Genomic DNA, 24810 nt, shown 5'->3' with positions numbered 1-24810 from the left:
TAGCATGAAGGCTTGTGGCAGTCCTCTAGCTACAGCAAAGCCTTATGTACAGAGTACCCAGAGCCAGCTGGAGGGTTCCAGTGAATGCATTGGATAGACATCTACTAGCCAAAAGTTTGTAAGGAATGCTCCACAAAATGTCAGCTACTACGGACCTACTATGCCGCTCAAAATCTCGAGATTCCGGAATTAGGACGGACATACAAGGCATGAACGGGGATCGAACCCGTGGTCTTCGGTTTACGAGACCGACGCCTTACCACTTGGCCATCACGCCTTGGCTACAAAATGACACCTGGATGTTGACCAGACACATAAGTTTCCTACCAACTTGTGTTGGAAGAGTTTCAAAATGAAAACATCCTTCTGACTCATGAGTAAGTCAATGGATGGTGTTCCAGCAGCATCAGTAGTATCAGCATGAAGTATGACAGCATAAACTTCTGAACAGAACCCCTTTTAGAGGATGATGCTACCTGATTTGAATCGGAAACTGGAAATTTCGACAATGCATGAGTGTAACTGAATGTCAATTCTGCTCTAAACACTAAGGAACATGCAGAAGCTCTAAAGGTTCTGTACACAGGCAGATATGCTGGGGATTGCAGGTTTCCAATATGGGTTCTGGCGTGACCACAAAGAGCCAGCAGCCGGCCAGGGATGATACACAAAAAGCCTGCATGTACTATGAACCTGTGCCTGTCCAGAATGCAGTCCTCAAGCCAGAGTATGCATTCAGTACAGACTTGTACAGAGCATTTCTAGAGGGCAGTTGTACAAACGTTAGGGCAAATTAGGCTATTCTAACAATTCAGTATATAAGATGGAGCTGCTGGGGATTGAACCCAGGACCTTGTACATGCGAAGCACACACTTTACCACTGAGCTACATCCCCATGTTATTTACTCTTCCTTTATCTTTGGAAGCTGATCGTGCAAAGTCATGGGTGCTAACATTAAAAATAGGTCCAAAAACTTCTGAACAGAATGCCTTCTAGAAGGTGTCGCTACCCAATTTGAACCGGGAACTCGATTTGGACTACACAGGCAATTAATTGAACATAATTTTAGTCTTTTGAATGCTGGTGAAAACTAACGGCAACCATACAACACGTTGAAAATATGCTCACATGGAGCCCTTCATTTTCTGCCTGCAAGCACATGGCACACTTCTTGCCACCAGTCTGCCAAGTCCCAAAGGTAGGGTTCCAGTGTGGGTTCTGGTGTGACCTCAACCGGCCAGCAGTCTGCAAGTGATGCTACACAAAAACATTGCATCTTATAAGGATCTGTGTCTGTCTAGCATGAAGGCTTGTGGCAGTCCTCTAGCTACAGCAAAGCCTTATGTACAGAGTACCCAGAGCCAGCTGGAGGGTTCCAGTGAATGCATTGGATAGACATCTACTAGCCAAAAGTTTGTAAGGAATGTTCCACAAAAAAGTCAGCTACTACGGACCTACTATGCCGCTCAAAATCTCGGGATTAGGACGGACATACAAGGCATGAACGGGGATCGAACCCGTGGTCTTCGGTTTACGAGACCGACGCCTTACCACTTGGCCATCACGCCTTGGCTGCCAAATGACACCTGGATGTTGACCAGACACATAAGTTTCCTACCAACTTGTGTTGGAAGAGTTTCAAAATGAAAACATCCTTCTGACTCATGAGTAAGTCAATGGATGGTGTTCCAGCAGCATCAGTAGTATCAGCATGAAGTATGACAGCATAAACTTCTGAACAGAACCCCTTTTAGAGGATGATGCTACCTGATTTGAATCGGAAACCGGAAATTTCCACAATGCATGAGTGTAACTGAATGTCAATTCTGCTCTAAGCACTAAGGAACATGCAGAAGCTCTAAAGGTTCTGTACACAGGCAGAGATGCTGGGGATTGCAGGTTTCCAATATGGGTTCTGGCGTGACCTCAAAGAGCCAGCAGCCTGCCAGGGATGATACACAAAAAGCCTGCATGTACTATGGACCTGTGCCTGTCCAGAATGCAGTCCTCAAGCCAGAGTATGCATTCAGTACAGACTTGTACAGAGCATTTCTAGAGGGCAGTTGTACAAACGTTAGGGCAAATTAGGCTAATCTAACAATTCAGTATATAAGATGGAGATGCTGGGGATTGAACCCAGGACCTTGTACATGCGAAGCACACGCTCTACCACTGAGCTACATCCCCATGTTATTTACTCTTCCTTTATCTTTGGAAGCTGATCGTGCAAAGTCATGGGTGCTAACATTAAAAATAGCTCCAAAAACTTCTGAACAGAATGCCTTCTAGAAGGTGTCGCTACCCAATTTGAACCGGGAACTCGATTTGGACTACACAGGCAATTGATTGAATGTAATTTTAGTCTTTTGAATGCTGGTGAAAAATAAACGGCAACCATACAACACGTTGAGAATATGCTCACATGGAGCCCTTCATTTTCTGCCTGCAAGCACATGGCACACTTTTTGCCACCAGTCTGCCAAGTCCCAAAGGTAGGGTTCCAGTGTGGGTTCTGGTGTGACCTCAACCGGCCAGCAGTCTGCAAGTGATGCTACACAAAAACATTGCATCTTATAAGGATCTGTGTCTGTCTAGCATGAAGGCTTGTGGCAGTCCTCTAGCTACAGCAAAGCCTTATGTACAGAGTACCCAGAGCCAGCTGGAGGGTTCCAGTGAATGCATTGGATAGACATCTACTAGCCAAAAGTTTGTAAGGAATGCTTCACAAAAAAGTCAGCTACTACGGACCTACTATGCGGCTGAAAATATCGAGATTACGGAATTAGGACGGACATACAAGGCATGAACGGGGATCGAACCCGTGGTCTTCGGTTTACGAGACCGACGCCTTACCACTTGGCCATCACGCCTTGGCTACAAAATGACACCTGGATGTTGACCAGATACATAAGTTTCCTACCAACTTGTGTTGGAAGAGTTTCAAAATGAAAACATCCTTCTGACTCATGAGTAAGTCAATGGATGGTGTTCCAGCAGCATCAGTAGTATCAGCATGAAGTATGACAGCATAAACTTCTGAACAGAACCCCTTTTAGAGGATGATGCTACCTGATTTGAATCGGAAACTGGAAATTTCGACAATGCATGAGTGTAACTGAATGTCAATTCTGCTCTAAACACTAAGGAACATGCAGAAGCTCTAAAGGTTCTGTACACAGGCAGATATGCTGGGGATTGCAGGTTTCCAATATGGGTTCTGGCGTGACCTCAAAGAGCCAGCAGCCTGCCAGGGATGATACACAAAAAGCCTGCATGTACTATGAACCTGTGCCTGTCCAGAATGCAGTCCTCAAGCCAGAGTATGCATTCAGTACAGACTTGTACAGAGCTTTTCTAGAGGGCAGTTGTACAAAAGTTAGGGCAAATTAGGCTAATCCAACAATTCAGTATATAAGATGGAGCTGCTGGGGATTGAACCCAGGACCTTGTACATGCGAAGCACACACTCTACCACTGAGCTACATCCCCATGTTATTTACTCTTCCTTTATCTTTGGAAGCTGATCGTGCAAAGTCATGGGTGCTAACATTAAAAATAGGTCCAAAAACTTCTGAACAGAATGCCTTCTAGAAGGTGTCGCTACCCAATTTGAACCGGGAACTCGATTTGGACTACACAGGCAATTAATTGAACATAATTTTAGTCTTTTGAATGCTGGTGAAAACTAACGGCAACCATACAACACGTTGAAAATATGCTCACATGGAGCCCTTCATTTTCTGCCTGCAAGCACATGGCACACTTCTTGCCACCAGTCTGCCAAGTCCCAAAGGTAGGGTTCCAGTGTGGGTTCTGGTGTGACCTCAACCGGCCAGCAGTCTGCAAGTGATGCTACACAAAAACATTGCATCTTATAAGGATCTGTGTCTGTCTAGCATGAAGGCTTGTGGCAGTCCTCTAGCTACAGCAAAGCCTTATGTACAGAGTACCCAGAGCCAGCTGGAGGGTTCCAGTGAATGCATTGGATAGACATCTACTAGCCAAAAGTTTGTAAGGAATGTTCCACAAAAAAGTCAGCTACTACGGACCTACTATGCCGCTCAAAATCTCAAGATACCGGGATTAGGACTGACATACAAGGCATGAACGGGGATCGAACCCGTGGTCTTCGGTTTACGAGACCGACGCCTTACCACTTGGCCATCACGCCTTGGCTGCAAAATGACACCTGGATGTTGACCAGACACATAAGTTTCCTACCAACTTGTGTTGGAAGAGTTTCAAAATGAAAACATCCTTCTGACTCATGAGTAAGTCAATGGATGGTGTTCCAGCAGCATCAGTAGTATCAGCATGAAGTATGACAGCATAAACTTCTGAACAGAACCCCTTTTAGAGGATGATGCTACCTGATTTGAATCGGAAACCGGAAATTTCCACAATGCATGAGTGTAACTGAATGTCAATTCTGCTCTAAGCACTAAGGAACATGCAGAAGCTCTAAAGGTTCTGTACACAGGCAGAGATGCTGGGGATTGCAGGTTTCCAATATGGGTTCTGGCGTGACCTCAAAGAGCCAGCAGCCTGCCAGGGATGATACACAAAAAGCCTGCATGTACTATGGACCTGTGCCTGTCCAGAATGCAGTCCTCAAGCCAGAGTATGCATTCAGTACAGACTTGTACAGAGCATTTCTAGAGGGCAGTTGTACAAACGTTAGGGCAAATTAGGCTAATCTAACAATTCAGTATATAAGATGGAGATGCTGGGGATTGAACCCAGGACCTTGTACATGCGAAGCACACGCTCTACCACTGAGCTACATCCCCATGTTATTTACTCTTCCTTTATCTTTGGAAGCTGATCGTGCAAAGTCATGGGTGCTAACATTAAAAATAGCTCCAAAAACTTCTGAACAGAATGCCTTCTAGAAGGTGTCGCTACCCAATTTGAACCGGGAACTCGATTTGGACTACACAGGCAATTGATTGAATGTAATTTTAGTCTTTTGAATGCTGGTGAAAAATAAACGGCAACCATACAACACGTTGAGAATATGCTCACATGGAGCCCTTCATTTTCTGCCTGCAAGCACATGGCACACTTTTTGCCACCAGTCTGCCAAGTCCCAAAGGTAGGGTTCCAGTGTGGGTTCTGGTGTGACCTCAACCGGCCAGCAGTCTGCAAGTGATGCTACACAAAAACATTGCATCTTATAAGGATCTGTGTCTGTCTAGCATGAAGGCTTGTGGCAGTCCTCTAGCTACAGCAAAGCCTTATGTACAGAGTACCCAGAGCCAGCTGGAGGGTTCCAGTGAATGCATTGGATAGACATCTACTAGCCAAAAGTTTGTAAGGAATGCTTCACAAAAAAGTCAGCTACTACGGACCTACTATGCAGCTGAAAATATCGAGATTACGGAATTAGGACGGACATACAAGGCATGAACGGGGATCGAACCCGTGGTCTTCGGTTTACGAGACCGACGCCTTACCACTTGGCCATCACGCCTTGGCTACAAAATGACACCTGGATGTTGACCAGATACATAAGTTTCCTACCAACTTGTGTTGGAAGAGTTTCAAAATGAAAACATCCTTCTGACTCATGAGTAAGTCAATGGATGGTGTTCCAGCAGCATCAGTAGTATCAGCATGAAGTATGACAGCATAAACTTCTGAACAGAACCCCTTTTAGAGGATGATGCTACCTGATTTGAATCGGAAACTGGAAATTTCGACAATGCATGAGTGTAACTGAATGTCAATTCTGCTCTAAACACTAAGGAACATGCAGAAGCTCTAAAGGTTCTGTACACAGGCAGATATGCTGGGGATTGCAGGTTTCCAATATGGGTTCTGGCGTGACCTCAAAGAGCCAGCAGCCTGCCAGGGATGATACACAAAAAGCCTGCATGTACTATGAACCTGTGCCTGTCCAGAATGCAGTCCTCAAGCCAGAGTATGCATTCAGTACAGACTTGTACAGAGCTTTTCTAGAGGGCAGTTGTACAAAAGTTAGGGCAAATTAGGCTAATCCAACAATTCAGTATATAAGATGGAGCTGCTGGGGATTGAACCCAGGACCTTGTACATGCGAAGCACACGCTCTACCACTGAGCTACATCCCCATGTTATTCACTCTTCCTTTATCTTTGGAAGCTGATCGTGCAAAGTCATGGGTGCTAACATTAAAAATAGCTCCAAAACCTTCTGAACAGAATGCCTTCTAGAAGGTGTCGCTACCCAATTTGAACCGGGAACTCGATTTGGACTACACAGGCAATTAATTGAACGTAATTTTAGTCTTTTGAATGCTGGTGAAAACTAACGGCAACCATACAACACGTTGAAAATATGCTCACATGGAGCCCTTCATTTTCTGCCTGCAAGCACATGGCACACTTTTTGCCACCAGTCTGCCAAGTCCCAAAGGTAGGGTTCCAGTGTGGGTTCTGGTGTGACCTCAACCGGCCAGCAGTCTGCAAGTGATGCTACACAAAAACATTGCATCTTATAAGGATCTGTGTCTGTCTAGCATGAAGGCTTGTGGCAGTCCTCTAGCTAGAGCAAAGCCTTATGTACAGAGTACCCAGAGCCAGCTGGAGGGTTCCAGTGAATGCATTGGATAGACATCTACTAGCCAAAAGTTTGTAAGGAATGCTCCACAAAATGTCAGCTACTACGGACCTACTATGCCGCTCAAAATCTCGAGATTCCGGAATTAGGACGGACATACAAGGCATGAACGGGGATCGAACCCGTGGTCTTCGGTTTACGAGACCGACGCCTTACCACTTGGCCATCACGCCTTGGCTACAAAATGACACCTGGATGTTGACCAGACACATAAGTTTCCTACCAACTTGTGTTGGAAGAGTTTCAAAATGAAAACATCCTTCTGACTCATGAGTAAGTCAATGGATGGTGTTCCAGCAGCATCAGTAGTATCAGCATGAAGTATGACAGCATAAACTTCTGAAAAGAACCCCTTTTAGAGGATGATGCTACCTGATTTGAATCGGAAACTGGAAATTTCGACAATGCATGAGTGTAACTGAATGTCAATTCTGCTCTAAACACTAAGGAACATGCAGAAGCTCTAAAGGTTCTGTACACAGGCAGATATGCTGGGGATTGCAGGTTTCCAATATGGGTTCTGGCGTGACCACAAAGAGCCAGCAGCCGGCCAGGGATGATACACAAAAAGCCTGCATGTACTATGAACCTGTGCCTGTCCAGAATGCAGTCCTCAAGCCAGAGTATGCATTCAGTACAGACTTGTACAGAGCATTTCTAGAGGGCAGTTGTACAAACGTTAGGGCAAATTAGGCTATTCTAACAATTCAGTATATAAGATGGAGCTGCTGGGGATTGAACCCAGGACCTTGTACATGCGAAGCACACACTTTACCACTGAGCTACATCCCCATGTTATTTACTCTTCCTTTATCTTTGGAAGCTGATCGTGCAAAGTCATGGGTGCTAACATTAAAAATAGGTCCAAAAACTTCTGAACAGAATGCCTTCTAGAAGGTGTCGCTACCCAATTTGAACCGGGAACTCGATTTGGACTACACAGGCAATTAATTGAACATAATTTTAGTCTTTTGAATGCTGGTGAAAACTAACGGCAACCATACAACACGTTGAAAATATGCTCACATGGAGCCCTTCATTTTCTGCCTGCAAGCACATGGCACACTTCTTGCCACCAGTCTGCCAAGTCCCAAAGGTAGGGTTCCAGTGTGGGTTCTGGTGTGACCTCAACCGGCCAGCAGTCTGCAAGTGATGCTACACAAAAACATTGCATCTTATAAGGATCTGTGTCTGTCTAGCATGAAGGCTTGTGGCAGTCCTCTAGCTACAGCAAAGCCTTATGTACAGAGTACCCAGAGCCAGCTGGAGGGTTCCAGTGAATGCATTGGATAGACATCTACTAGCTAAAAGTTTGTAAGGAATGTTCCACAAAAAAGTCAGCTACTACGGACCTACTATGCCGCTCAAAATCTCAAGATACCGGGATTAGGACGGACATACAAGGCATGAACGGGGATCGAACCCGTGGTCTTCGGTTTACGAGACCGACGCCTTACCACTAGGCCATCACGCCTTGGCTACAAAATGACACCTGGATGTTGACCAGACACATAAGTTTCCTACCAACTTGTGTTGGAAGAGTTTCAAAATGAAAACATCCTTCTGACTCATGAGTAAGTCAATGGATGGTGTTCCAGCAGCATCAGTAGTATCAGCATGAAGTATGACAGCATAAACTTCTGAACAGAACCCCTTTTAGAGGATGATGCTACCTGATTTGAATCGGAAACTGGAAATTTCGACAATGCATGAGTGTAACTGAATGTCAATTCTGCTCTAAGCACTAAGGAACATGCAGAAGCTCTAAAGGTTCTGTACACAGGCAGATATGCTGGGGATTGCAGGTTTCCAATATGGGTTCTGGCGTGACCTCAAAGAGCCAGCAGCCTGCCAGGGATGATACACAAAAAGCCTGCATGTACTATGGACCTGTGCCTGTCCAGAATGCAGTCCTCAAGCCAGAGTATGCATTCAGTACAGACTTGTACAGAGCTTTTCTAGAGGGCAGATGTACAAACGTTAGGGCAAATTAGGCTAATCCAACAATTCAGTATATAAGATGGAGCTGCTGGGGATTGAACCCAGGACCTTGTACATTCGAAGCACACACTCTACCACTGAGCTACATCCCCATGTTATTCACTCTTCCTTTATCTTTGGAAGCTGATCGTGCAAAGTCATGGGTGCTAACATTAAAAATAGGTCCAAAAACTTCTGAACAGAATGCCTTCTAGAAGGTGTCGCTACCCAATTTGAACCGGGAACTCGATTTGGACTACACAGGCAATTAATTGAACATAATTTTAGTCTTTTGAATGCTGGTGAAAACTAACGGCAACCATACAACACGTTGAAAATATGCTCACATGGAGCCCTTCATTTTCTGCCTGCAAGCACATGGCACACTTCTTGCCACCAGTCTGCCAAGTCCCAAAGGTAGGGTTCCAGTGTGGGTTCTGGTGTGACCTCAACCGGCCAGCAGTCTGCAAGTGATGCTACACAAAAACATTGCATCTTATAAGGATCTGTGTCTGTCTAGCATGAAGGCTTGTGGCAGTCCTCTAGCTACAGCAAAGCCTTATGTACAGAGTACCCAGAGCCAGCTGGAGGGTTCCAGTGAATGCATTGGATAGACATCTACTAGCCAAAAGTTTGTAAGGAATGTTCCACAAAAAAGTCAGCTACTACGGACCTACTATGCCGCTCAAAATCTCAAGATACCGGGATTAGGACGGACATACAAGGCATGAACGGGGATCGAACCCGTGGTCTTCGGTTTACGAGACCGACGCCTTACCACTTGGCCATCACGCCTTGGCTGCAAAATGACACCTGGATGTTGACCAGACACATAAGTTTCCTACCAACTTGTGTTGGAAGAGTTTCAAAATGAAAACATCCTTCTGACTCATGAGTAAGTCAATGGATGGTGTTCCAGCAGCATCAGTAGTATCAGCATGAAGTATGACAGCATAAACTTCTGAACAGAACCCCTTTTAGAGGATGATGCTACCTGATTTGAATCGGAAACCGGAAATTTCCACAATGCATGAGTGTAACTGAATGTCAATTCTGCTCTAAGCACTAAGGAACATGCAGAAGCTCTAAAGGTTCTGTACACAGGCAGATATGCTGGGGATTGCAGGTTTCCAATATGGGTTCTGGCGTGACCTCAAAGAGCCAGCAGCCTGCCAGGGATGATACACAAAAAGCCTGCATGTACTATGAACCTGTGCCTGTCCAGAATGCAGTCCTCAAGCCAGAGTATGCATTCAGTACAGACTTGTACAGAGCTTTTCTAGAGGGCAGTTGTACAAAAGTTAGGGCAAATTAGGCTAATCTAACAATTCAGTATATAAGATGGAGCTGCTGGGGATTGAACCCAGGACCTTGTACATGCGAAGCACACACTCTACCACTGAGCTACATCCCCATGTTATTTACTCTTCCTTTATCTTTGGAAGCTGATCGTGCAAAGTCATGGGTGCTAACATTAAAAATAGGTCCAAAAACTTCTGAACAGAATGCCTTCTAGAAGGTGTCGCTACCCAATTTGAACCGGGAACTCGATTTGGACTACACAGGCAATTAATTGAACATAATTTTAGTCTTTTGAATGCTGGTGAAAACTAACGGCAACCATACAACACGTTGAAAATATGCTCACATGGAGCCCTTCATTTTCTGCCTGCAAGCACATGGCACACTTCTTGCCACCAGTCTGCCAAGTCCCAAAGGTAGGGTTCCAGTGTGGGTTCTGGTGTGACCTCAACCGGCCAGCAGTCTGCAAGTGATGCTACACAAAAACATTGCATCTTATAAGGATCTGTGTCTGTCTAGCATGAAGGCTTGTGGCAGTCCTCTAGCTACAGCAAAGCCTTATGTACAGAGTACCCAGAGCCAGCTGGAGGGTTCCAGTGAATGCATTGGATAGACATCTACTAGCCAAAAGTTTGTAAGGAATGTTCCACAAAAAAGTCAGCTACTACGGACCTACTATGCCGCTCAAAATCTCAAGATACCGGGATTAGGACGGACATACAAGGCATGAACGGGGATCGAACCCGTGGTCTTCGGTTTACGAGACCGACGCCTTACCACTTGGCCATCACGCCTTGGCTGCAAAATGACACCTGGATGTTGACCAGACACATAAGTTTCCTACCAACTTGTGTTGGAAGAGTTTCAAAATGAAAACATCCTTCTGACTCATGAGTAAGTCAATGGATGGTGTTCCAGCAGCATCAGTAGTATCAGCATGAAGTATGACAGCATAAACTTCTGAACAGAACCCCTTTTAGAGGATGATGCTACCTGATTTGAATCGGAAACCGGAAATTTCCACAATGCATGAGTGTAACTGAATGTCAATTCTGCTCTAAGCACTAAGGAACATGCAGAAGCTCTAAAGGTTCTGTACACAGGCAGATATGCTGGGGATTGCAGGTTTCCAATATGGGTTCTGGCGTGACCTCAAAGAGCCAGCAGCCTGCCAGGGATGATACACAAAAAGCCTGCATGTACTATGAACCTGTGCCTGTCCAGAATGCAGTCCTCAAGCCAGAGTATGCATTCAGTACAGACTTGTACAGAGCTTTTCTAGAGGGCAGTTGTACAAAAGTTAGGGCAAATTAGGCTAATCTAACAATTCAGTATATAAGATGGAGCTGCTGGGGATTGAACCCAGGACCTTGTACATGCGAAGCACACACTCTACCACTGAGCTACATCCCCATGTTATTTACTCTTCCTTTATCTTTGGAAGCTGATCGTGCAAAGTCATGGGTGCTAACATTAAAAATAGGTCCAAAAACTTCTGAACAGAATGCCTTCTAGAAGGTGTCGCTACCCAATTTGAACCGGGAACTCGATTTGGACTACACAGGCAATTAATTGAACATAATTTTAGTCTTTTGAATGCTGGTGAAAACTAACGGCAACCATACAACACGTTGAAAATATGCTCACATGGAGCCCTTCATTTTCTGCCTGCAAGCACATGGCACACTTCTTGCCACCAGTCTGCCAAGTCCCAAAGGTAGGGTTCCAGTGTGGGTTCTGGTGTGACCTCAACCGGCCAGCAGTCTGCAAGTGATGCTACACAAAAACATTGCATCTTATAAGGATCTGTGTCTGTCTAGCATGAAGGCTTGTGGCAGTCCTCTAGCTACAGCAAAGCCTTATGTACAGAGTACCCAGAGCCAGCTGGAGGGTTCCAGTGAATGCATTGGATAGACATCTACTAGCCAAAAGTTTGTAAGGAATGTTCCACAAAAAAGTCAGCTACTACGGACCTACTATGCCGCTCAAAATCTCAAGATACCGGGATTAGGACGGACATACAAGGCATGAACGGGGATCGAACCCGTGGTCTTCGGTTTACGAGACCGACGCCTTACCACTTGGCCATCACGCCTTGGCTGCAAAATGACACCTGGATGTTGACCAGACACATAAGTTTCCTACCAACTTGTGTTGGAAGAGTTTCAAAATGAAAACATCCTTCTGACTCATGAGTAAGTCAATGGATGGTGTTCCAGCAGCATCAGTAGTATCAGCATGAAGTATGACAGCATAAACTTCTGAACAGAACCCCTTTTAGAGGATGATGCTACCTGATTTGAATCGGAAACCGGAAATTTCCACAATGCATGAGTGTAACTGAATGTCAATTCTGCTCTAAGCACTAAGGAACATGCAGAAGCTCTAAAGGTTCTGTACACAGGCAGATATGCTGGGGATTGCAGGTTTCCAATATGGGTTCTGGCGTGACCTCAAAGAGCCAGCAGCCTGCCAGGGATGATACACAAAAAGCCTGCATGTACTATGAACCTGTGCCTGTCCAGAATGCAGTCCTCAAGCCAGAGTATGCATTCAGTACAGACTTGTACAGAGCTTTTCTAGAGGGCAGTTGTACAAAAGTTAGGGCAAATTAGGCTAATCTAACAATTCAGTATATAAGATGGAGCTGCTGGGGATTGAACCCAGGACCTTGTACATGCGAAGCACACACTCTACCACTGAGCTACATCCCCATGTTATTTACTCTTCCTTTATCTTTGGAAGCTGATCGTGCAAAGTCATGGGTGCTAACATTAAAAATAGCTCCAAAAACTTCTGAACAGAATGCCTTCTAGAAGGTGTCGCTACCCAATTTGAACCGGGAACTCGATTTGGACTACACAGGCAATTAATTGAACATAATTTTAGTCTTTTGAATGCTGGTGAAAACTAACGGCAACCATACAACACGTTGAAAATATGCTCACATGGAGCCCTTCATTTTCTGCCTGCAAGCACATGGCACACTTCTTGCCACCAGTCTGCCAAGTCCCAAAGGTAGGGTTCCAGTGTGGGTTCTGGTGTGACCTCAACCGGCCAGCAGTCTGCAAGTGATGCTACACAAAAACATTGCATCTTATAAGGATCTGTGTCTGTCTAGCATGAAGGCTTGTGGCAGTCCTCTAGCTACAGCAAAGCCTTATGTACAGAGTACCCAGAGCCAGCTGGAGGGTTCCAGTGAATGCATTGGATAGACATCTACTAGCCAAAAGTTTGTAAGGAATGTTCCACAAAAAAGTCAGCTACTACGGACCTACTATGCCGCTCAAAATCTCAAGATACCGGGATTAGGACGGACATACAAGGCATGAACGGGGATCGAACCCGTGGTCTTCGGTTTACGAGACCGACGCCTTACCACTTGGCCATCACGCCTTGGCTGCAAAATGACACCTGGATGTTGACCAGACACATAAGTTTCCTACCAACTTGTGTTGGAAGAGTTTCAAAATGAAAACATCCTTCTGACTCATGAGTAAGTCAATGGATGGTGTTCCAGCAGCATCAGTAGTATCAGCATGAAGTATGACAGCATAAACTTCTGAACAGAACCCCTTTTAGAGGATGATGCTACCTGATTTGAATCGGAAACCGGAAATTTCCACAATGCATGAGTGTAACTGAATGTCAATTCTGCTCTAAGCACTAAGGAACATGCAGAAGCTCTAAAGGTTCTGTACACAGGCAGATATGCTGGGGATTGCAGGTTTCCAATATGGGTTCTGGCGTGACCTCAAAGAGCCAGCAGCCTGCCAGGGATGATACACAAAAAGCCTGCATGTACTATGAACCTGTGCCTGTCCAGAATGCAGTCCTCAAGCCAGAGTATGCATTCAGTACAGACTTGTACAGAGCTTTTCTAGAGGGCAGTTGTACAAAAGTTAGGGCAAATTAGGCTAATCTAACAATTCAGTATATAAGATGGAGCTGCTGGGGATTGAACCCAGGACCTTGTACATGCGAAGCACACACTCTACCACTGAGCTACATCCCCATGTTATTTACTCTTCCTTTATCTTTGGAAGCTGATCGTGCAAAGTCATGGGTGCTAACATTAAAAATAGGTCCAAAAACTTCTGAACAGAATGCCTTCTAGAAGGTGTCGCTACCCAATTTGAACCGGGAACTCGATTTGGACTACACAGGCAATTAATTGAACATAATTTTAGTCTTTTGAATGCTGGTGAAAACTAACGGCAACCATACAACACGTTGAAAATATGCTCACATGGAGCCCTTCATTTTCTGCCTGCAAGCACATGGCACACTTCTTGCCACCAGTCTGCCAAGTCCCAAAGGTAGGGTTCCAGTGTGGGTTCTGGTGTGACCTCAACCGGCCAGCAGTCTGCAAGTGATGCTACACAAAAACATTGCATCTTATAAGGATCTGTGTCTGTCTAGCATGAAGGCTTGTGGCAGTCCTCTAGCTACAGCAAAGCCTTATGTACAGAGTACCCAGAGCCAGCTGGAGGGTTCCAGTGAATGCATTGGATAGACATCTACTAGCCAAAAGTTTGTAAGGAATGTTCCACAAAAAAGTCAGCTACTACGGACCTACTATGCCGCTCAAAATCTCAAGATACCAGGATTAGGACGGACATACAAGGCATGAACGGGGATCGAACCCGTGGTCTTCGGTTTACGAGACCGACGCCTTACCACTTGGCCATCACGCCTTGGCTGCAAAATGACACCTGGATGTTGACCAGACACATAAGTTTCCTACCAACTTGTGTTGGAAGAGTTTCAAAATGAAAACATCCTTCTGACTCATGAGTAAGTCAATGGATGGTGTTCCAGCAGCATCAGTAGTATCAGCATGAAGTATGACAGCATAAACTTCTGAACAGAACCCCTTTTAGAGGATGATGCTACCTGATTTGAATCGGAAACCGGAAATTTCCACAATGCATGAGTGTAACTGAATGTCAATTCTGCTCTAAGCACTAAGGAACATGCAGAAGCTCTAAAGGTTCTGTACACAGGCAGAGATGCTGGGGATTGCAGGTTTCCAATATGGGTTCTGGCGTGACCTCAAAGAGCCAGCAGCCGGCCAGGGATGATACACAAAAAGCCTGCATGTACTATGAACCTGTGCCTGTCCAGAATGCAGTCCTCAAGCCAGAGTATGCATTCAGTACAGACTTGTACAGAGCATTTCTAGAGGGCAGTTGTACAAACGTTAGGGCAAATTAGGCTATTCTAACAATTCAGTATATAAGATGGAGCTGCTGGGGATTGAACCCAGGACCTTGTACATGCGAAGCACACACTTTACCACTGAGCTACATCCCCATGTTATTTACTCTTCCTTTATCTTTGGAAGCTGATCGTGCAAAGTCATGGGTGCTAACATTAAAAATAGCTCCAAAACCTTCTGAACAGAATGCCTTCTAGAAGGTGTCGCTACCCAATTTGAACCGGGAACTCGATTTGGACTACACAGGCAATTAATTGAACGTAATTTTAGTCTTTTGAATGCTGGTGAAAACTAACGGCAACCATACAACACGTTGAAAATATGCTCACATGGAGCCCTTCATTTTCTGCCTGCAAGCACATGGCACACTTTTTGCCACCAGTCTGCCAAGTCCCAAAGGTAGGGTTCCAGTGTGGGTTCTGGTGTGACCTCAACCGGCCAGCAGTCTGCAAGTGATGCTACACAAAAACATTGCATCTTATAAGGATCTGTGTCTGTCTAGCATGAAGGCTTGTGGCAGTCCTCTAGCTACAGCAAAGCCTTATGTACAGAGTACCCAGAGCCAGCTGGAGGGTTCCAGTGAATGCATTGGATAGACATCTACTAGCCAAAAGTTTGTAAGGAATGCTCCACAAAATGTCAGCTACTACGGACCTACTATGCCGCTCAAAATCTCGAGATTCCGGAATTAGGACGGACATACAAGGCATGAACGGGGATCGAACCCGTGGTCTTCGGTTTACGAGACCAACGCCTTACCACTTGGCCATCACGCCTTGGCTACAAAATGACACCTGGATGTTGACCAGACACATAAGTTTCCTACCAACTTGTGTTGGAAGAGTTTCAAAATGAAAACATCCTTCTGACTCATGAGTAAGTCAATGGATGGTGTTCCAGCAGCATCAGTAGTATCAGCATGAAGTATGACAGCATAAACTTCTGAACAGAACCCCTTTTAGAGGATGATGCTACCTGATTTGAATCGGAAACTGGAAATTTCGACAATGCATGAGTGTAACTGAATGTCAATTCTGCTCTAAACACTAAGGAACATGCAGAAGCTCTAAAGGTTCTGTACACAGGCAGATATGCTGGGGATTGCAGGTTTCCAATATGGGTTCTGGCGTGACCACAAAGAGCCAGCAGCCGGCCAGGGATGATACACAAAAAGCCTGCATGTACTATGAACCTGTGCCTGTCCAGAATGCAGTCCTCAAGCCAGAGTATGCATTCAGTACAGACTTGTACAGAGCATTTCTAGAGGGCAGTTGTACAAACGTTAGGGCAAATTAGGCTATTCTAACAATTCAGTATATAAGATGGAGCTGCTGGGGATTGAACCCAGGACCTTGTACATGCGAAGCACACACTTTACCACTGAGCTACATCCCCATGTTATTTACTCTTCCTTTATCTTTGGAAGCTGATCGTGCAAAGTCATGGGTGCTAACATTAAAAATAGGTCCAAAAACTTCTGAACAGAATGCCTTCTAGAAGGTGTCGCTACCCAATTTGAACCGGGAACTCGATTTGGACTACACAGGCAATTAATTGAACATAATTTTAGTCTTTTGAATGCTGGTGAAAACTAACGGCAACCATACAACACGTTGAAAATATGCTCACATGGAGCCCTTCATTTTCTGCCTGCAAGCACATGGCACACTTCTTGCCACCAGTCTGCCAAGTCCCAAAGGTAGGGTTCCAGTGTGGGTTCTGGTGTGACCTCAACCGGCCAGCAGTCTGCAAGTGATGCTACACAAAAACATTGCATCTTATAAGGATCTGTGTCTGTCTAGCATGAAGGCTTGTGGCAGTCCTCTAGCTACAGCAAAGCCTTATGTACAGAGTACCCAGAGCCAGCTGGAGGGTTCCAGTGAATGCATTGGATAGACATCTACTAGCCAAAAGTTTGTAAGGAATGTTCCACAAAAAAGTCAGCTACTACGGACCTACTATGCCGCTCAAAATCTCAAGATACCGGGATTAGGACGGACATACAAGGCATGAACAGGGATCGAACCCGTGGTCTTCGGTTTACGAGACCGACGCCTTACCACTTGGCCATCACGCCTTGGCTACAAAATGACACCTGGATGTTGACCAGACACATAAGTTTCCTACCAACTTGTGTTGGAAGAGTTTCAAAATGAAAACATCCTTCTGACTCATGAGTAAGTCAATGGATGGTGTTCCAGCAGCATCAGTAGTATCAGCATGAAGTATGACAGCATAAACTTCTGAACAGAACCCCTTTTAGAGGATGATGCTACCTGATTTGAATCGGAAACTGGAAATTTCGACAATGCATGAGTGTAACTGAATGTCAATTCTGCTCTAAGCACTAAGGAACATGCAGAAGCTCTAAAGGTTCTGTACACAGGCAGATATGCTGGGGATTGCAGGTTTCCAATATGGGTTCTGGCGTGACCTCAAAGAGCCAGCAGCCTGCCAGGGATGATACACAAAAAGCCTGCATGTACTATGGACCTGTGCCTGTCCAGAATGCAGTCCTCAAGCCAGAGTATGCATTCAGTACAGACTTGTACAGAGCTTTTCTAGAGGGCAGATGTACAAACGTTAGGGCAAATTAGGCTAATCTAACAATTCAGTATATAAGATGGAGATGCTGGGGATTGAACCCAGGACCTTGTACATGCGAAGCACACGCTCTACCACTGAGCTACATCCCCATGTTATTCACTCTTCCTTTATCTTTGGAAGCTGATCGTGCAAAGTCATGGGTGCTAACAATAAAAATAGCTCCAAAACCTTCTGAACAGAATGCCTTCTAGAAGGTGTCGCTACCCAATTTGAACCGGGAACTCGATTTGGACTACACAGGCAATTAATTGAACGTAATTTTAGTCTTTTGAATGCTGGTGAAAACTAACGGCAACCATACAACACGTTGAAAATATGCTCACATGGAGCCCTTCATTTTCTGCCTGCAAGCACATGGCACACTTTTTGCCACCAGTCTGCCAAGTCCCAAAGGTAGGGTTCCAGTGTGGGTTCTGGTGTGACCTCAACCGGCCAGCAGTCTGCAAGTGATGCTACACAAAAACATTGCATCTTATAAGGATCTGTGTCTGTCTAGCATGAAGGCTTGTGGCAGTCCTCTAGCTACAGCAAAGCCTTATGTACAGAGTACCCAGAGCCAGCTGGAGGGTTCCAGTGAATGCATTGGATAGACATCTACTAGCCAAAAGTTTGTAAGGAATGCTCCACAAAATGTCAGCTACTACGGACCTACTATGCCGCTCAAAATCTCGAGATTCCGGAATTAGGACGGACATACAAGGCATGAACGGGGATCGAACCCGTGGTCTTCGGTTTACGAGACCGACGCCTTACCACTTGGCCATCACGCCTTGGCTACAAAATGACACCTGGATGTTGACCAGACACATAAGTTTCCTACCAACTTGTGTTGGAAGAGTTTCAAAATGAAAACATCCTTCTGACTCATGAGTAAGTCAATGGATGGTGTTCCAGCAGCATCAGTAGTATCAGCATGAAGTATGACAGCATAAACTTCTGAACAGAACCCCTTTTAGAGGATGATGCTACCTGATTTGAATCGGAAACTGGAAATTTCGACAATGCATGAGTGTAACTGAATGTCAATTCTGCTCTAAACACTAAGGAACATGCAGAAGCTCTAAAGGTTCTGTACACAGGCAGATATGCTGGGGATTGCAGGTTTCCAATATGGGTTCTGGCGTGACCTCAAAGAGCCAGCAGCCTGCCAGGGATGATACACAAAAAGCCTGCATGTACTATGAACCTGTGCCTGTCCAGAATGCAGTCCTCAAGCCAGAGTATGCATTCAGTACAGACTTGTACAGAGCTTTTCTAGAGGGCAGTTGTACAAAAGTTAGGGCAAATTAGGCTAATCTAACAATTCAGTATATAAGATGGAGCTGCTGGGGATTGAACCCAGGACCTTGTACATGCGAAGCACACACTCTACCACTGAGCTACATCCCCATGTTATTTACTCTTCCTTTATCTTTGGAAGCTGATCGTGCAAAGTCATGGGTGCTAACATTAAAAATAGGTCCAAAAACTTCTGAACAGAATGCCTTCTAGAAGGTGTCGCTACCCAATTTGAACCGGGAACTCGATTTGGACTACACAGGCAATTAATTGAACATAATTTTAGTCTTTTGAATGCTGGTGAAAACTAACGGCAACCATACAACACGTTGAAAATATGCTCACATGGAGCCCTTCATTTTCTGCCTGCAAGCACATGGCACACTTCTTGCCACCAGTCTGCCAAGTCCCAAAGGTAGGGTTCCAGTGTGGGTTCTGGTGTGACCTCAACCGGCCAGCAGTCTGCAAGTGATGCTACACAAAAACATTGCATCTTATAAGGATCTGTGTCTGTCTAGCATGAAGGCTTGTGGCAGTCCTCTAGCTACAGCAAAGCCTTATGTACAGAGTACCCAGAGCCAGCTGGAGGGTTCCAGTGAATGCATTGGATAGACATCTACTAGCCAAAAGTTTGTAAGGAATGTTCCACAAAAAAGTCAGCTACTACGGACCTACTATGCGGCTGAAAATATCGAGATTACGGAATTAGGACGGACATACAAGGCATGAACGGGGATCGAACCCGTGGTCTTCGGTTTACGAGACCGACGCCTTACCACTTGGCCATCACGCCTTGGCTACAAAATGACACCTGGATGTTGACCAGATACATAAGTTTCCTACCAACTTGTGTTGGAAGAGTTTCAAAATGAAAACATCCTTCTGACTCATGAGTAAGTCAATGGATGGTGTTCCAGCAGCATCAGTAGTATCAGCATGAAGTATGACAGCATAAACTTCTGAACAGAACCCCTTTTAGAGGATGATGCTACCTGATTTGAATCGGAAACTGGAAATTTCGACAATGCATGAGTGTAACTGAATGTCAATTCTGCTCTAAGCCCTAAGGAACATGCAGAAGCTCTAAAGGTTCTGTACACGGGCAGATATGCTGGGGATTGCAGGTTTCCAATATGGGTTCTGGCGTGACCTCAAAGAGCCAGCAGCCTGCCAGGGATGATACACAAAAAGCCTGCATGTACTATGGACCTGTGCCTGTCCAGAATGCAGTCCTCAAGCCAGAGTATGCATTCAGTACAGACTTGTACAGAGCTTTTCTAGAGGGCAGATGTACAAACGTTAGGGCAAATTAGGCTAATCTAACAATTCAGTATATAAGATGGAGATGCTGGGGATTGAACACAGGACCTTGTACATGCGAAGCACACGCTCTACCACTGAGCTACATCCCCATGTTATTCACTCTTCCTTTATCTTTGGAAGCTGATCGTGCAAAGTCATGGGTGCTAACATTAAAAATAGGTCCAAAAACTTCTGAACAGAATGCCTTCTAGAAGGTGTCGCTACCCAATTTGAACCGGGAACTCGATTTGGACTACACAGGCAATTAATTGAACGTAATTTTAGTCTTTTGAATGCTGGTGAAAACTAACGGCAACCATACAACACGTTGAAAATATGCTCACATGGAGCCCTTCATTTTCTGCCTGCAAGCACATGGCACACTTTTTGCCACCAGTCTGCCAAGTCCCAAAGGTAGGGTTCCAGTGTGGGTTCTGGTGTGACCTCAACCGGCCAGCAGTCTGCAAGTGATGCTACACAAAAACATTGCATCTTATAAGGATCTGTGTCTGTCTAGCATGAAGGCTTGTGGCAGTCCTCTAGCTACAGCAAAGCCTTATGTACAGAGTACCCAGAGCCAGCTGGAGGGTTCCAGTGAATGCATTGGATAGACATCTACTAGCCAAAAGTTTGTAAGGAATGCTCCACAAAATGTCAGCTACTACGGACCTACTATGCCGCTCAAAATCTCGAGATTCCGGAATTAGGACGGACATACAAGGCATGAACGGGGATCGAACCCGTGGTCTTCGGTTTACGAGACCGACGCCTTACCACTTGGCCATCACGCCTTGGCTACAAAATGACACCTGGATGTTGACCAGACACATAAGTTTCCTACCAACTTGTGTTGGAAGAGTTTCAAAATGAAAACATCCTTCTGACTCATGAGTAAGTCAATGGATGGTGTTCCAGCAGCATCAGTAGTATCAGCATGAAGTATGACAGCATAAACTTCTGAACAGAACCCCTTTTAGAGGATGATGCTACCTGATTTGAATCGGAAACTGGAAATTTCGACAATGCATGAGTGTAACTGAATGTCAATTCTGCTCTAAACACTAAGGAACATGCAGAAGCTCTAAAGGTTCTGTACACAGGCAGATATGCTGGGGATTGCAGGTTTCCAATATGGGTTCTGGCGTGACCACAAAGAGCCAGCAGCCGGCCAGGGATGATACACAAAAAGCCTGCATGTACTATGAACCTGTGCCTGTCCAGAATGCAGTCCTCAAGCCAGAGTATGCATTCAGTACAGACTTGTACAGAGCATTTCTAGAGGGCAGTTGTACAAACGTTAGGGCAAATTAGGCTATTCTAACAATTCAGTATATAAGATGGAGCTGCTGGGGATTGAACCCAGGACCTTGTACATGCGAAGCACACACTTTACCACTGAGCTACATCCCCATGTTATTTACTCTTCCTTTATCTTTGGAAGCTGATCGTGCAAAGTCATGGGTGCTAACATTAAAAATAGGTCCAAAAACTTCTGAACAGAATGCCTTCTAGAAGGTGTCGCTACCCAATTTGAACCGGGAACTCGATTTGGACTACACAGGCAATTAATTGAACATAATTTTAGTCTTTTGAATGCTGGTGAAAACTAACGGCAACCATACAACACGTTGAAAATATGCTCACATGGAGCCCTTCATTTTCTGCCTGCAAGCACATGGCACACTTCTTGCCACCAGTCTGCCAAGTCCCAAAGGTAGGGTTCCAGTGTGGGTTCTGGTGTGACCTCAACCGGCCAGCAGTCTGCAAGTGATGCTACACAAAAACATTGCATCTTATAAGGATCTGTGTCTGTCTAGCATGAAGGCTTGTGGCAGTCCTCTAGCTACAGCAAAGCCTTATGTACAGAGTACCCAGAGCCAGCTGGAGGGTTCCAGTGAATGCATTGGATAGACATCTACTAGCCAAAAGTTTGTAAGGAATGTTCCACAAAAAAGTCAGCTACTACGGACCTACTATGCCACTCAAAATCTCAAGATACCGGGATTAGGACGGACATACAAGGCATGAACGGGGATCGAACCCGTGGTCTTCGGTTTACGAGACCGACGCCTTACCACTTGGCCATCACGCCTTGGCTACAAAATGACACCTGGATGTTGACCAGACACATAAGTTTACTACCAACTTGTGTTGGAAGAGTTTCAAAATGAAAACATCCTTCTGACTCATGAGTAAGTCAATGGATGGTGTTCCAGCAGCATCAGTAGTATCAGCATGAAGTATGACAGCATAAACTTCTGAACAGAACCCCTTTTAGAGGATGATGCTACCTGATTTGAATCGGAAACTGGAAATTTCGACAATGCATGAGTGTAACTGAATGTCAATTCTGCTCTAAGCACTAAGGAACATGCAGAAGCTCTAAAGGTTCTGTACACAGGCAGATATGCTGGGGATTGCAGGTTTCCAATATGGGTTCTGGCGTGACCTCAAAGAGCCAGCAGCCTGCCAGGGATGATACACAAAAAGCCTGCATGTACTATGGACCTGTGCCTGTCCAGAATGCAGTCCTCAAGCCAGAGTATGCATTCAGTACAGACTTGTACAGAGCTTTTCTAGAGGGCAGATGTACAAACGTTAGGGCAAATTAGGCTAATCTAACAATTCAGTATATAAGATGGAGATGCTGGGGATTGAACCCAGGACCTTGTACATGCGAAGCACACGCTCTACCACTGAGCTACATCCCCATGTTATTCACTCTTCCTTTATCTTTGGAAGCTGATCGTGCAAAGTCATGGGTGCTAACATTAAAAATAGCTCCAAAACCTTCTGAACAGAATGCCTTCTAGAAGGTGTCGCTACCCAATTTGAACCGGGAACTCGATTTGGACTACACAGGCAATTAATTGAACGTAATTTTAGTCTTTTGAATGCTGGTGAAAACTAACGGCAACCATACAACACGTTGAAAATATGCTCACATGGAGCCCTTCATTTTCTGCCTGCAAGCACATGGCACACTTTTTGCCACCAGTCTGCCAAGTCCCAAAGGTAGGGTTCCAGTGTGGGTTCTGGTGTGACCTCAACCGGCCAGCAGTCTGCAAGTGATGCTACACAAAAACATTGCATCTTATAAGGATCTGTGTCTGTCTAGCATGAAGGCTTGTGGCAGTCCTCTAGCTACAGCAAAGCCTTATGTACAGAGTACCCAGAGCCAGCTGGAGGGTTCCAGTGAATGCATTGGATAGACATCTACTAGCCAAAAGTTTGTAAGGAATGCTCCACAAAATGTCAGCTACTACGGACCTACTATGCCGCTCAAAATCTCGAGATTCCGGAATTAGGACGGACATACAAGGCATGAACGGGGATCGAACCCGTGGTCTTCGGTTTACGAGACCGACGCCTTACCACTTGGCCATCACGCCTTGGCTACAAAATGACACCTGGATGTTGACCAGACACATAAGTTTCCTACCAACTTGTGTTGGAAGAGTTTCAAAATGAAAACATCCTTCTGACTCATGAGTAAGTCAATGGATGGTGTTCCAGCAGCATCAGTAGTATCAGCATGAAGTATGACAGCATAAACTTCTGAACAGAACCCCTTTTAGAGGATGATGCTACCTGATTTGAATCGGAAACTGGAAATTTCGACAATGCATGAGTGTAACTGAATGTCAATTCTGCTCTAAGCACTAAGGAACATGCAGAAGCTCTAAAGGTTCTGTACACGGGCAGATATGCTGGGGATTGCAGGTTTCCAATATGGGTTCTGGCGTGACCTCAAAGAGCCAGCAGCCTGCCAGGGATGATACACAAAAAGCCTGCATGTACTATGGACCTGTGCCTGTCCAGAATGCAGTCCTCAAGCCAGAGTATGCATTCAGTACAGACTTGTACAGAGCTTTTCTAGAGGGCAGATGTACAAACGTTAGGGCAAATTAGGCTAATCTAACAATTCAGTATATAAGATGGAGATGCTGGGGATTGAACCCAGGACCTTGTACATGCGAAGCACACGCTCTACCACTGAGCTACATCCCCATGTTATTGACTCTTCCTTTATCTTTGGAAGCTGATCGTGCAAAGTCATGGGTGCTAACATTAAAAATAGCTCCAAAACCTTCTGAACAGAATGCCTTCTAGAAGGTGTCGCTACCCAATTTGAACCGGGAACTCGATTTGGACTACACAGGCAATTAATTGAACGTAATTTTAGTCTTTTGAATGCTGGTGAAAACTAACGGCAACCATACAACACGTTGAAAATATGCTCACATGGAGCCCTTCATTTTCTGCCTGCAAGCACATGGCACACTTTTTGCCACCAGTCTGCCAAGTCCCAAAGGTAGGGTTCCAGTGTGGGTTCTGGTGTGACCTCAACCGGCCAGCAGTCTGCAAGTGATGCTACACAAAAACATTGCATCTTATAAGGATCTGTGTCTGTCTAGCATGAAGGCTTGTGGCAGTCCTCTAGCTACAGCAAAGCCTTATGTACAGAGTACCCAGAGCCAGCTGGAGGGTTCCAGTGAATGCATTGGATAGACATCT

General features: G+C 45.2%; 38 non-coding genes across 38 annotated transcripts; all 38 read right to left on the bottom strand.

The window, feature by feature from the left end:
• Positions 1 to 205: 205 nt before the first annotated feature.
• trnat-cgu (transfer RNA threonine (anticodon CGU)) lies at positions 206 to 277 on the bottom strand. The gene has a single exon. It is a non-coding gene; the product is annotated as a tRNA-Thr (tRNA).
• Positions 278 to 824: 547 nt separating this feature from the next.
• trnaa-cgc (transfer RNA alanine (anticodon CGC)) lies at positions 825 to 896 on the bottom strand. Its single transcript has one exon. It is a non-coding gene; the product is annotated as a tRNA-Ala (tRNA).
• Positions 897 to 1498: 602 nt separating this feature from the next.
• Positions 1499 to 1570, bottom strand: trnat-cgu (transfer RNA threonine (anticodon CGU)). Its single transcript has one exon. It is a non-coding gene; the product is annotated as a tRNA-Thr (tRNA).
• A 547-nt stretch (positions 1571 to 2117) lies between these two features.
• Positions 2118 to 2189, bottom strand: trnaa-cgc (transfer RNA alanine (anticodon CGC)). The gene has a single exon. It is a non-coding gene; the product is annotated as a tRNA-Ala (tRNA).
• A 611-nt stretch (positions 2190 to 2800) lies between these two features.
• trnat-cgu (transfer RNA threonine (anticodon CGU)) lies at positions 2801 to 2872 on the bottom strand. The gene has a single exon. It is a non-coding gene; the product is annotated as a tRNA-Thr (tRNA).
• Positions 2873 to 3419: 547 nt separating this feature from the next.
• trnaa-cgc (transfer RNA alanine (anticodon CGC)) lies at positions 3420 to 3491 on the bottom strand. The gene has a single exon. It is a non-coding gene; the product is annotated as a tRNA-Ala (tRNA).
• A 610-nt stretch (positions 3492 to 4101) lies between these two features.
• On the bottom strand, positions 4102 to 4173 carry trnat-cgu (transfer RNA threonine (anticodon CGU)). The gene has a single exon. It is a non-coding gene; the product is annotated as a tRNA-Thr (tRNA).
• Positions 4174 to 4720: 547 nt separating this feature from the next.
• Positions 4721 to 4792, bottom strand: trnaa-cgc (transfer RNA alanine (anticodon CGC)). The gene has a single exon. It is a non-coding gene; the product is annotated as a tRNA-Ala (tRNA).
• A 611-nt stretch (positions 4793 to 5403) lies between these two features.
• trnat-cgu (transfer RNA threonine (anticodon CGU)) lies at positions 5404 to 5475 on the bottom strand. Its single transcript has one exon. It is a non-coding gene; the product is annotated as a tRNA-Thr (tRNA).
• A 547-nt stretch (positions 5476 to 6022) lies between these two features.
• On the bottom strand, positions 6023 to 6094 carry trnaa-cgc (transfer RNA alanine (anticodon CGC)). Its single transcript has one exon. It is a non-coding gene; the product is annotated as a tRNA-Ala (tRNA).
• Positions 6095 to 6703: 609 nt separating this feature from the next.
• Positions 6704 to 6775, bottom strand: trnat-cgu (transfer RNA threonine (anticodon CGU)). Its single transcript has one exon. It is a non-coding gene; the product is annotated as a tRNA-Thr (tRNA).
• A 547-nt stretch (positions 6776 to 7322) lies between these two features.
• trnaa-cgc (transfer RNA alanine (anticodon CGC)) lies at positions 7323 to 7394 on the bottom strand. The gene has a single exon. It is a non-coding gene; the product is annotated as a tRNA-Ala (tRNA).
• Positions 7395 to 8004: 610 nt separating this feature from the next.
• trnat-cgu (transfer RNA threonine (anticodon CGU)) lies at positions 8005 to 8076 on the bottom strand. The gene has a single exon. It is a non-coding gene; the product is annotated as a tRNA-Thr (tRNA).
• A 547-nt stretch (positions 8077 to 8623) lies between these two features.
• Positions 8624 to 8695, bottom strand: trnas-cga (transfer RNA serine (anticodon CGA)). The gene has a single exon. It is a non-coding gene; the product is annotated as a tRNA-Ser (tRNA).
• Positions 8696 to 9305: 610 nt separating this feature from the next.
• Positions 9306 to 9377, bottom strand: trnat-cgu (transfer RNA threonine (anticodon CGU)). Its single transcript has one exon. It is a non-coding gene; the product is annotated as a tRNA-Thr (tRNA).
• A 547-nt stretch (positions 9378 to 9924) lies between these two features.
• Positions 9925 to 9996, bottom strand: trnaa-cgc (transfer RNA alanine (anticodon CGC)). Its single transcript has one exon. It is a non-coding gene; the product is annotated as a tRNA-Ala (tRNA).
• Positions 9997 to 10606: 610 nt separating this feature from the next.
• On the bottom strand, positions 10607 to 10678 carry trnat-cgu (transfer RNA threonine (anticodon CGU)). Its single transcript has one exon. It is a non-coding gene; the product is annotated as a tRNA-Thr (tRNA).
• Positions 10679 to 11225: 547 nt separating this feature from the next.
• Positions 11226 to 11297, bottom strand: trnaa-cgc (transfer RNA alanine (anticodon CGC)). Its single transcript has one exon. It is a non-coding gene; the product is annotated as a tRNA-Ala (tRNA).
• A 610-nt stretch (positions 11298 to 11907) lies between these two features.
• Positions 11908 to 11979, bottom strand: trnat-cgu (transfer RNA threonine (anticodon CGU)). Its single transcript has one exon. It is a non-coding gene; the product is annotated as a tRNA-Thr (tRNA).
• A 547-nt stretch (positions 11980 to 12526) lies between these two features.
• Positions 12527 to 12598, bottom strand: trnaa-cgc (transfer RNA alanine (anticodon CGC)). The gene has a single exon. It is a non-coding gene; the product is annotated as a tRNA-Ala (tRNA).
• A 610-nt stretch (positions 12599 to 13208) lies between these two features.
• Positions 13209 to 13280, bottom strand: trnat-cgu (transfer RNA threonine (anticodon CGU)). The gene has a single exon. It is a non-coding gene; the product is annotated as a tRNA-Thr (tRNA).
• A 547-nt stretch (positions 13281 to 13827) lies between these two features.
• trnaa-cgc (transfer RNA alanine (anticodon CGC)) lies at positions 13828 to 13899 on the bottom strand. Its single transcript has one exon. It is a non-coding gene; the product is annotated as a tRNA-Ala (tRNA).
• A 610-nt stretch (positions 13900 to 14509) lies between these two features.
• trnat-cgu (transfer RNA threonine (anticodon CGU)) lies at positions 14510 to 14581 on the bottom strand. Its single transcript has one exon. It is a non-coding gene; the product is annotated as a tRNA-Thr (tRNA).
• Positions 14582 to 15128: 547 nt separating this feature from the next.
• Positions 15129 to 15200, bottom strand: trnaa-cgc (transfer RNA alanine (anticodon CGC)). Its single transcript has one exon. It is a non-coding gene; the product is annotated as a tRNA-Ala (tRNA).
• A 609-nt stretch (positions 15201 to 15809) lies between these two features.
• trnat-cgu (transfer RNA threonine (anticodon CGU)) lies at positions 15810 to 15881 on the bottom strand. Its single transcript has one exon. It is a non-coding gene; the product is annotated as a tRNA-Thr (tRNA).
• Positions 15882 to 16428: 547 nt separating this feature from the next.
• Positions 16429 to 16500, bottom strand: trnaa-cgc (transfer RNA alanine (anticodon CGC)). Its single transcript has one exon. It is a non-coding gene; the product is annotated as a tRNA-Ala (tRNA).
• A 610-nt stretch (positions 16501 to 17110) lies between these two features.
• Positions 17111 to 17182, bottom strand: trnat-cgu (transfer RNA threonine (anticodon CGU)). Its single transcript has one exon. It is a non-coding gene; the product is annotated as a tRNA-Thr (tRNA).
• A 547-nt stretch (positions 17183 to 17729) lies between these two features.
• On the bottom strand, positions 17730 to 17801 carry trnaa-cgc (transfer RNA alanine (anticodon CGC)). Its single transcript has one exon. It is a non-coding gene; the product is annotated as a tRNA-Ala (tRNA).
• Positions 17802 to 18410: 609 nt separating this feature from the next.
• On the bottom strand, positions 18411 to 18482 carry trnat-cgu (transfer RNA threonine (anticodon CGU)). Its single transcript has one exon. It is a non-coding gene; the product is annotated as a tRNA-Thr (tRNA).
• A 547-nt stretch (positions 18483 to 19029) lies between these two features.
• trnaa-cgc (transfer RNA alanine (anticodon CGC)) lies at positions 19030 to 19101 on the bottom strand. Its single transcript has one exon. It is a non-coding gene; the product is annotated as a tRNA-Ala (tRNA).
• Positions 19102 to 19711: 610 nt separating this feature from the next.
• On the bottom strand, positions 19712 to 19783 carry trnat-cgu (transfer RNA threonine (anticodon CGU)). Its single transcript has one exon. It is a non-coding gene; the product is annotated as a tRNA-Thr (tRNA).
• A 547-nt stretch (positions 19784 to 20330) lies between these two features.
• Positions 20331 to 20402, bottom strand: trnaa-cgc (transfer RNA alanine (anticodon CGC)). Its single transcript has one exon. It is a non-coding gene; the product is annotated as a tRNA-Ala (tRNA).
• A 609-nt stretch (positions 20403 to 21011) lies between these two features.
• trnat-cgu (transfer RNA threonine (anticodon CGU)) lies at positions 21012 to 21083 on the bottom strand. Its single transcript has one exon. It is a non-coding gene; the product is annotated as a tRNA-Thr (tRNA).
• Positions 21084 to 21630: 547 nt separating this feature from the next.
• On the bottom strand, positions 21631 to 21702 carry trnaa-cgc (transfer RNA alanine (anticodon CGC)). The gene has a single exon. It is a non-coding gene; the product is annotated as a tRNA-Ala (tRNA).
• A 610-nt stretch (positions 21703 to 22312) lies between these two features.
• trnat-cgu (transfer RNA threonine (anticodon CGU)) lies at positions 22313 to 22384 on the bottom strand. The gene has a single exon. It is a non-coding gene; the product is annotated as a tRNA-Thr (tRNA).
• Positions 22385 to 22931: 547 nt separating this feature from the next.
• Positions 22932 to 23003, bottom strand: trnaa-cgc (transfer RNA alanine (anticodon CGC)). The gene has a single exon. It is a non-coding gene; the product is annotated as a tRNA-Ala (tRNA).
• A 609-nt stretch (positions 23004 to 23612) lies between these two features.
• trnat-cgu (transfer RNA threonine (anticodon CGU)) lies at positions 23613 to 23684 on the bottom strand. Its single transcript has one exon. It is a non-coding gene; the product is annotated as a tRNA-Thr (tRNA).
• A 547-nt stretch (positions 23685 to 24231) lies between these two features.
• trnaa-cgc (transfer RNA alanine (anticodon CGC)) lies at positions 24232 to 24303 on the bottom strand. The gene has a single exon. It is a non-coding gene; the product is annotated as a tRNA-Ala (tRNA).
• Positions 24304 to 24810: the final 507 nt, after the last annotated feature.

Source organism: Brachyhypopomus gauderio, unplaced genomic scaffold (genome assembly GCF_052324685.1).
Source record: "Brachyhypopomus gauderio isolate BG-103 unplaced genomic scaffold, BGAUD_0.2 sc65, whole genome shotgun sequence".
NCBI classification, from domain to species: domain Eukaryota; kingdom Metazoa; phylum Chordata; class Actinopteri; order Gymnotiformes; family Hypopomidae; genus Brachyhypopomus; species Brachyhypopomus gauderio.
The sequence above is the reverse complement of the archived record's forward strand: the minus strand, read 5'-3'. Positions and strand labels throughout refer to the sequence as shown.